The sequence below is a fragment of the Coturnix japonica genome, chromosome 9 (genome assembly GCF_054131305.1).
Source record: "Coturnix japonica strain WE chromosome 9, WE-NBRP24, whole genome shotgun sequence".
NCBI lineage: Eukaryota > Metazoa > Chordata > Aves > Galliformes > Phasianidae > Coturnix > Coturnix japonica.
Window position 1 is genome coordinate 20,714,387 of NC_140671.1, and position 8,476 is coordinate 20,722,862.

General features: G+C 48.8%; 1 long non-coding RNA gene across 2 annotated transcripts; it reads left to right on the forward strand.

Moving 5' to 3' along the window:
• The first annotated feature begins 2,556 nt into the window (after positions 1–2,556).
• LOC146759786 (uncharacterized) lies at positions 2,557–7,974 on the forward strand. Of its 2 annotated transcripts, XR_014931925.1 has the most exons (4): positions 2,557–2,962; positions 4,377–4,464; positions 6,128–6,199; positions 6,640–7,974. It is a non-coding gene; the product is annotated as an uncharacterized LOC146759786 (long non-coding RNA). The 2 variants fall into 2 exon arrangements; XR_014931926.1 differs by lacking the exon at positions 4,377–4,464.
• Positions 7,975–8,476: the final 502 nt, after the last annotated feature.

Below are 8,476 nucleotides of genomic sequence, written 5' to 3' on the forward strand. Positions count from 1 at the left end.
CATGCTAATGAGCTCTGAAGCATCTGCAGGTACGGTACCAAAGGAGGCAGCAGTGATGCAGGGGGCTCCCCAGCAGGAAGCTGGCTGATCCAAATGCTTGCTGAGAGTTTGGAAGCCCAAACCCTTATGGTCTCTGTAAGGGTGGCTAATAAAAAGATGTTAACCAAGATGGTGGTAAATAGTCAAAGGTTGTTAGCAAAGGAAAACTCACCAATGTCGATGTTTTGACCAGAAAGCTGAGGCAGTCTAAACTGGGGAGCAATCTCCAAGAGATGCTGCCTCAGTGGTGGTCAGCCTTTAAATGAGGTCTCAGAGGAGGTGGAGTCGAGGTCCACCCCTTCCAGGAGCACAGCTAGATTACTCTCACCTGTGCTCCCGCAGCTGACCCAACACTTGCCTCAGCTGATTAATCAGAGGTTCAAGCTGTGATTTCCCATACAGTCTCTAAGCTGAAGGCAGCATCTCCTTGATCTGATGGTGGTGTGCCTGAGTGAGGGAGTGATCCAAGCTGGATGCAGAAGAGTCATCTTGATTTCTCTCCTATTTTACTTCAGATGACACCTATTGGGTGTTGGTTTCTTAAAATTTGGATCTAGGAGGTGGCCTCTCCCTTTGCTTCTGGTGAAAGCTGCAGCAGGAGTAGAAGACAAAGAGGTTTTCTTGGTGGCAGCAACACCAATTATTTGATTCAAATGTAGAACTGTGATGAAAATGCTGAAGAACAGATCTGCCTCAAAGACATGCTTGATCATATAAGGAATGAGCATGTGATCCAAGACAGCCAGCGTGGCTTTAGCAGGGGAGGGCCATGCCTAACCAATCTGGTGCTCTTCTATGATGGAGTGACAGCATTTGTGGACAAAAGGAAGGTAACAGATTTCATTGACCTGGACTTGAGCGAGATCTTTGACATGGCCCTCCACCAAATCCTTATCTCTAAACTGGAGGGATGTGGATTTGACAGGTGGACCACCTGGTGGATAAGGGATTGGTTGAAAGGCCACAGACAGAGGGTGGTGATTCATGGTTCGATGTCCAGGTGAAGGCTGATAACAAGTGGTGTCATCCAGGAGTCTGTCTTGGGACCAGTGCTTTTTAACATGGTTATCAGTGACACCAATGATGCAATGGAGTGCACGCTCTGCTGTTTGCTGAGTGGTGCGGCTGATGCAGTGGAAGGAAGGGATGCCATTCAGAGGGAGCTCAACCGAGAGGTTGGCCTAGGTGAATCTAATGAGGTTCAACACAGCAAAGTGCAAGGTTTTGCACTTGGGCTGGAGGAATCCCAGGCATTTCTACAGCCTGGGAGGAGCAGTCCTTAAGAGAAGCCCCGCAGAGAAGGACCTGGGGGTCCTGGTGGATGAAAAACAGAACGTGAGCCATCAGCGTGCTCTTGCAGCTCAGAGAGCAAATGGTCCCCTGGGCTCCATCAGAAGAGGGGATGGCCAGCAGGGACAGGGAGGCGATTGATCTTCATGATCCTTGAGGTCCCTTCCAACCCGGGCCATTCTATGATTCTGTGATTACACTCACTGACAGAAATAACGGCAGCTGTACAGAAGCTGGATATGTTTTGGGACAGTTCTTGTAACCAGCTGATTTTAAGACCTTGCCCAAGTCGTGAGTCTTAATTGCATGTCAGAAGAAAGCTGGGAAAGTGGTTATTGCTCATTCTTTCTCATTTGCTGATTCTTTCTTTAGTGTTCCTTTTCCAAAGGAGATTCTGGTGATGGAAGCAGTTGAAGAAAGAACCAAAGCAGCTCTTGCCAAGAGTGCTTGAAGTCCCTGTGAAGAGAAGCAAAGAACTTGGGCTTCCTCTGGGATGCTCCCCACCATGTCTCAGGAAGGAGACCAACTGCTGTTCCACTTTCTGCTCTGTGTGTGGAAAGGTACGTCTGGGTTTCTTCTGCTTGTTTTTTCTTTCTTTTTCTGGCTTTGAAGGAGAAGGGGTGGAGCAAAGGGAGACCCACTGGTCATTTGTTACCTCAAGAACAGGATGGATTCTGCATTGACTGTGAAAAACCTGGGCTAGTAGCATGGGCATGTTTCAGGCTGGACTCTTCTTTGGCTGCTTGGTTTCCTTTTGGCTACAGGGAGACAGCTGTCTAAAGGTGTGTTTTCAAACCCACTCTCCAAAACCATGTTTCATTGTTGCAGGTGGTTCAGTGTGCTCTTGCAGTGCAGATGCTGTAGTTTGCTGTAGAATCTGAATGGTTTCTGTTCCTAGGAGAGGACTGGGAGGAGGTAGTGAGAAGAGAATTCAATGCCTGAGGTGTATCTTAGTGAGAAATGTTGGCATGAGGTGCTGAAAGTCTTGAGCTGTCAAAGGCCAGTGAGGCTCAGACTCCTTAACCTGCTGGAGCAGGGTGGAAGCAAGGAGTGGGCACTGCCGTCCCACAAGCGGCACTTGGTTCTGGTCTGCCAGGTCTGTGCTGGCCTGGATTTCTTCTGAGAAGTTTGTTGGAGCTGCTTGGAGTAGTGAAGGGTGGGGAAGAAGTGCTGCTCCAGAGCTAAGGCTCGGCTTGATCATTTTGGATGGATTTAACCATGGTATCTGAAGACATAGTTTCCATCAGAATGATCCCAGCATTGTGCAAGTGTCTCAGCTGAAGCCCCTGAGCAGATGTGTGAGACCACCCGCCTCCTCCAGATGAGCCATAGGAAAGCTGACTGTGCCCAGTAATTACAGCTTCTGCAGATTGAATGTGCTTCCAAGTGTTTTCCTTAGTGATCAATCATGTCCCAGCACTCTGAGATTCCATCTCTGTCACAATCTGGAGCATCTCTGCAAACCTTGGGTGCTCATTCCCACCAGAGTTTCTTCCTTTCTCTCTTTAGAATCAGTGTGGTGCAGTTCCCTGTGTTTGTGAGCAGCAGCCAGCAGGCTGCAAGAGATCCAATGGCAGCTTTCAGCACACAGAGGGATGTGATGGGGACAGACTGTCCTTACCGCCATGCATAAGTGAGTTTTTACCGTCCTCTCTCAAGAAGTATGAAAGAATAGAGTTTGAATGATACTTGTGAGCAGGTGCTGTGCTGTAGGGGATGTCAGGTAACCATTCCTATGGGGGTGTGGGAAGGAGCAGTGAAAGTGATGTATTAGTTTGTGTTTTGGCTGTTAAAGAGGAGTTCCATTTCTGGAAGCAAAACTATGGGCTAAGATGGAAAACAGAAGGGAGAAGGCTGATACCTGGATAGTGGGCTGAGCTTTGGTGACTGCAGCCATTTGCAGTAGAAGTTTTGCTGTTTTGCACAGTGGGGTTCAGAATGGGAGCTGATGATGAATGGGAGCTGCTCGAGGGACAGACTTCCATGTACAAGTTCCAGTGCCTCAATGACTTTCTTGTAGCGAGGAACCCCAAACTGAACATAAGACTTGAGGCGCAGCCTCCCCAGTGTTGAGTCCAAGGGGATGATTACCTCTCTGCTCCTGCTGGCCACACTATTTCTTAGACAGGCCAGGATGCCATGGGCCTTCTTGGCCACCTGGGCACACTGTTGGCTCATGTTCAGCTGAGCATCGACCAACAGCCCCAGGTCCATTTCCTCTGCACAGTCCTGCAGCCACTCAGCCCCAGGCCTATAGCGCTGCATGGGGTTATTGTGGCCAAAGTGCAGGACCTGGCACTTGGCCTGGGTGTACCACATCCCATTCACCTCAGCCCAGTGAGGTTGATCCAGCTTATCTAGATCTCTCTGAAGGGGCCTCCCTTCCCTCAGGCAGATCAACACCACCTCCCAGTCAAAAGACAAAAAGAGAAGAAAGCAGAAATGAAGAAGGCTTCTCTGAGAGCTGCCCCTGCACCTGCAGAGGTGAGTCCTTGTTATGGACAGACACAGCTCTTGTTGTCAGGGCCTCCATCTGTGAGACATGAATGAGACTGTAAAATCCTGAGGGAAGTGGTGTCCTGGTTCTGTACTTTCTGTACTTGCTTTTTTCCTTTGCAGTTTTTGAAGTGTTGCACAAAATGAAGGAGAAATCTCTAAAGCAGGTGGTCGGGATGCTGGCATGGTGATGTTACTTAGTAATTAGTGCTATTATTTTGTAGTATATTAATAGTTTGCTAATAAACAAAAAACAAGGGGGGGAGGAAGGCGTTCTGATAACAGAGGATGCTGAGAAGGCAGAAACACTGAATGCCTTCTTTGCTTCTGTCTTTAGTGAAAAGGCTCTCCCTCAGAAGTCCCAGACCCTGGAGGTTAATGAGAGAGTCTGGACAATAGGAGATTTCTCTTTAGTCAGGGAAGAGGTGGTCTGTGATTGCCTAGGAAACATTAATGTCCATAAATACATGGGATGGGTGCATGGGGTGCATCCACGGGTGCTGAGAGAACTGGTGGAGGTCACTGCTGAGCTGCTCTCTGTAATCTTTCAGAGGTCTTGGAGAACTGGGGAGGTGCCTGAAGACTGGAGGATGACCAATGTCACTGCAGTCTTCAAAAAGGGCAAGAAGGAAGAGCCAGGTAATTATAGGCCAGTCAGCCTCACCTCTGTCCCAGGGAAGGTGATGGAACAGCTTGTGCTGGATGCCATCTCCAGAGAACTGGGTGATAAGGAGGTTATCAGGAGTACTCAGCATGGGTTCACCAAGGGGAGGTCGTGCTTGACCAACCTGGTGGCCTTTTATGAAGATGTCACTAGCTGGGTGGACGGGGCTAGAGTGGTAGATGTAGTCTACCTTGATTTCAGAAAGGTTTTTGATACTGTCCCCCACGACATCCTTATAACAAAGCTGAGGAAGTATGGGATAGATGAGTGGACAGTGAAGTGGGTCGTGAACTGTCTGACTGGCAGAGTGCAGAGGGTTGTCGTTGGCGGTGCTGAGAGGGGATTTGATCCAGGTTTATAAATACCTGAGGTGTGGGGGCCATAGTGGCACGGCTGGTCTCTTTTCAGTAGTGCGTGGGGACAGGACTAGGGGTAATGGGCTGAAACTTCTCCATAGGAAGTTCCGCACAAATGTGTGCAAGAACCTCTTTACGGTGAGGCTGACGGAGCACTGGAACAGGCTGCCCAGGGAGGTGGTGGAGTCTCCTTCTCTGGAGATATTCAAGACCCGCCTGAACACCTACCTGTGCGACGTGGTGTAGGGAACCTGCCATGGCAGGGGGGTTGGACTCAATGATCACTAGAGGTCCCTTCCAACCCCTACAATTCTGTGATTCTGTTGGAAGGTGGGAATGCAAGAGAGAATATTGCGAGCAAAAGCTGTGGAGCGAGATAAATGGCATGAGAAAGCAAAGCTGAGAACTAAGGAAAGCTCCAGAAGAGAAAACAAAGTCCAGTAGGGCATATTTAGAGACAGGTGAAGCATCCATGAGTGCACTGAGGAGTACTAGGGTGCTCTGGAATGTCTCTTGGGCTCCCTACAGCACACATACTTGCTCTGGGGCATGTCTGGATGTCTGTAGAGCTAATTGTGGGGCCCTGAGAAACGTCTGGGGCACATTAGGGGGCACTGGCTTCCATGTGAGTGTTCCCAGGTTCCCAGAAGTCAACAGGGAAGCCTTTGGAGACCCCTTGGGAAGACTCAGTGGGGCCCTAGAGTGATGTAGCAGCTTGTGTTGGTTGCATCTGCTTGGCAGGGAAGCGATTTCCCTGGTGAGAGCTGAGTGACTGGAAGGTGATTTCCTTGGTTTAATTAATTTAATTACCTGGATTATAATTAAATAACACTGTTCAGCGTTCATTAAAGATTTCTTTTTTTTCCAAAGTACTTCAGTTGTGCAGCTGTAGCAGCTTTGCTAAGATATATCGAGTTTATTCAAAATTCCAGTGATGCTCCTAAAGCACTTGAAGTGCATTTGAGGGGGGGAGTGACAAAACAGCTCTGAGAGACACATCATCAGATCAGAACATTGGAACGGTAACTAATAGCAGAGATTCTGATAAGAATATTGAAGTTTTCAAATTACCTTTTCTTAAAGTTGTATTTCACCAAGTTTCATCAATGTGCACACTGAAGAGCTGACTTGTTATCTTTCTTTTTATAAAAAATCATGTGTTACAATTGAGAGCAGAAGTTATAGGATGGAACATTCTCCAAGTAAAGTGCAAAAGACATTTCTTCATAGTTCCAATTAATGTCTTATGTTTTGTTCAGACTCACTAAATGATGTATTTCAGGGTACATCATGTGGGAATATAAGAAGACTATTCAGAGCAGGAGCTGCAGAGCAAGATGAACGACATGAGAAGGTAAGGCTGGGAACCAAGGACACAGCTTTTGTGTCACTCAGCCACCTGTGGCAGAGGTCAGGATTTCTGCAGGGATGGGAAATCATCCCATCACTTAGTGCCTTACAAGGAGCTGAGAAGCTTTTCTTGCTCAAGTCCTGCTTCCAAGCTTAACCACCTACAATGAAGTAGATGTCACTTTGCTGGTGTCCTTCAATTCCGTGTCTGCATTTTCCCAAAATCAGGAGGTAACCAGCTGCAGTGAAGTGAGCGATTTCAGTGCCTGTTTCTGATGGTGGCAATGAGTTCAGAGGTCACACTTAATTGATGGTGCCTGTTTCCATTCTGACAAAGTCTGTAGTTGCAGCTGACTTCCTGAGGCTGCCATACGTGGTGGTGATGCAGCCTTGGGCTTCTTGGGGATTTGCATGACTCCCACCTTTCCTTTCTGTGTCTTGCAGGTCAGCTGGTGCTGGAAGCAGCCGGTATCTGAGTAGGAATGAAGGTGAGTGCAGGAGCAGCTGCTGAGGGGAGGAAGGAAGTCCATGCTAATGAGCTCTGGAGCATCTGCGGGTCTGGTACCAGAGGAGGCAGCAGTGATGCTGGAGGGCACGTGGTGAGTGCGTGGACAGGGTGGCACAAACGTGTGCGTGTGCTGAGGAGTTGGGTTGCACACAGGTGCACACAAAGGGGTGTTTGTGGAAGGTGTAGGCACGTACGTGTTCCCAGGGGTGGTTTGCACACGTCTGTGAATACAAAGGAGGGCACACGATGCGGTGTGTGCATGGAGGTGTGCAAAGCAGGCAGGGTGGCACACGGGTGTGCATGTGCACATGGATAGGGGAAGGCTGGGGTTACAGGTTGACCTGTGCTGAGGTGAGTGGGGGCTCACGGTGTTGCTCAGTGGTAGATTTGTTTACACTGAGTGCTAACAGGAAACTCGCACACCCTTTTTGTTTCAGCTGTGCCAGCGCTGTGATCCCTTGCTGCTGGGATGTGCTGTTGGAAGGATGGTGTGCATGCCGAGCTCCCATCACTTCCAAGCCCTACAATTCTGTGATTCTGTGAATCAAGTGTAGAGCAAAAGGGATGTTTGGGCCAGGTGACTGTAAGAAGGCTGGCTGCTTTGGATGGTGGCAGCTGATGGAAACAGGTGCTCTGGGGACCGTTCAGCTTTTAACAGAAGACAGGGGTCCTGCAGGAAGAACGACTAGGTTCTCAAAAGGCTTCAGACATGCACACAGAGTACATCTGTCCTGCCGTGCCGTCTCTGCTTCTTTTTGATGAAAGCATTTTCATGACCACTTGTTGTGGCTGTTGCTTGTAGAAGGAGGAATGTTAGGTGCAGTTCTCACTGAGAACTTCTGCTAGGATTTCTGTGTAATTTGAATCATGAGTGTTAGCACAGTGAGTTGAAGGAGGGCCCCGGAAGCAAATTTGTTGCTGTTGAAGCACTGTGTGATGAGCAGGTGCGTGGTAAGATGTGCTGGCAGATGTTGAAGCCACTTTAAGATTGAGGTGAGAAGGAAAGGCGATGAAGGAGCTGATGGCAAAGAGCTTCCTTAGGAGGCTTGGTGCTTGCATGGGATTGTATCCGATCAACTTCTTGTGTGCTGGTGTCCATCTGTGGTTTGTGGAGCAGTTTTCATTCCAGGGTCTGTCTGGTAGGACTGTGGCTTGGGCCAGGCCAGGGCGAATCCAGTGTGCTTTACTCTCGTTCTTAGTGCTTGTTTTTGCTCAGGTGTCAATCCTCACAGAGCAAGGCCTGAGGGTGGGGTTTGCGGAGAAAGAGGACATGCAGGCCTTGTGTGACACCCACGGAGCTGCAGCGAGGCTGCATTGGTGTAAAACAAGGGAAATGCACAGAGATCTGAAGGTGGGTTTTGGGCTCGACTTATGCCAGAGGGGATGTGCGTGCTCCTTTACAATGTGCGTTTTCTGCCTACTGTATGGCAGGTGGGCTTGGAAAGTTGTTTCCGTGTTTCTGTTGTTGGGAGAAGCAGATATCAACTCTTCTCTCTATTGAAAGATTTAACAAAAGAGCCTCTCCTTGCTTCTTAGTGTATGAATCACAGAATCATAGAATCACCAGGGTTGGGAAAGACCTAAAAGAACAGTCCAACCGTTCTCTTATTACCAATAGCTCCCAATAAACCACGTCCTTCAACACAACATCCAGTCATTCCTTGAACACCCCCAGGTGGGATGGCTCCACCACCTCCCTGGGCAGTCCATTCCAGTGCCTGGCCACCCTTTCTGAGAAGTAATATTTCCTAATGTCCAGCCTGAACCTCTCCT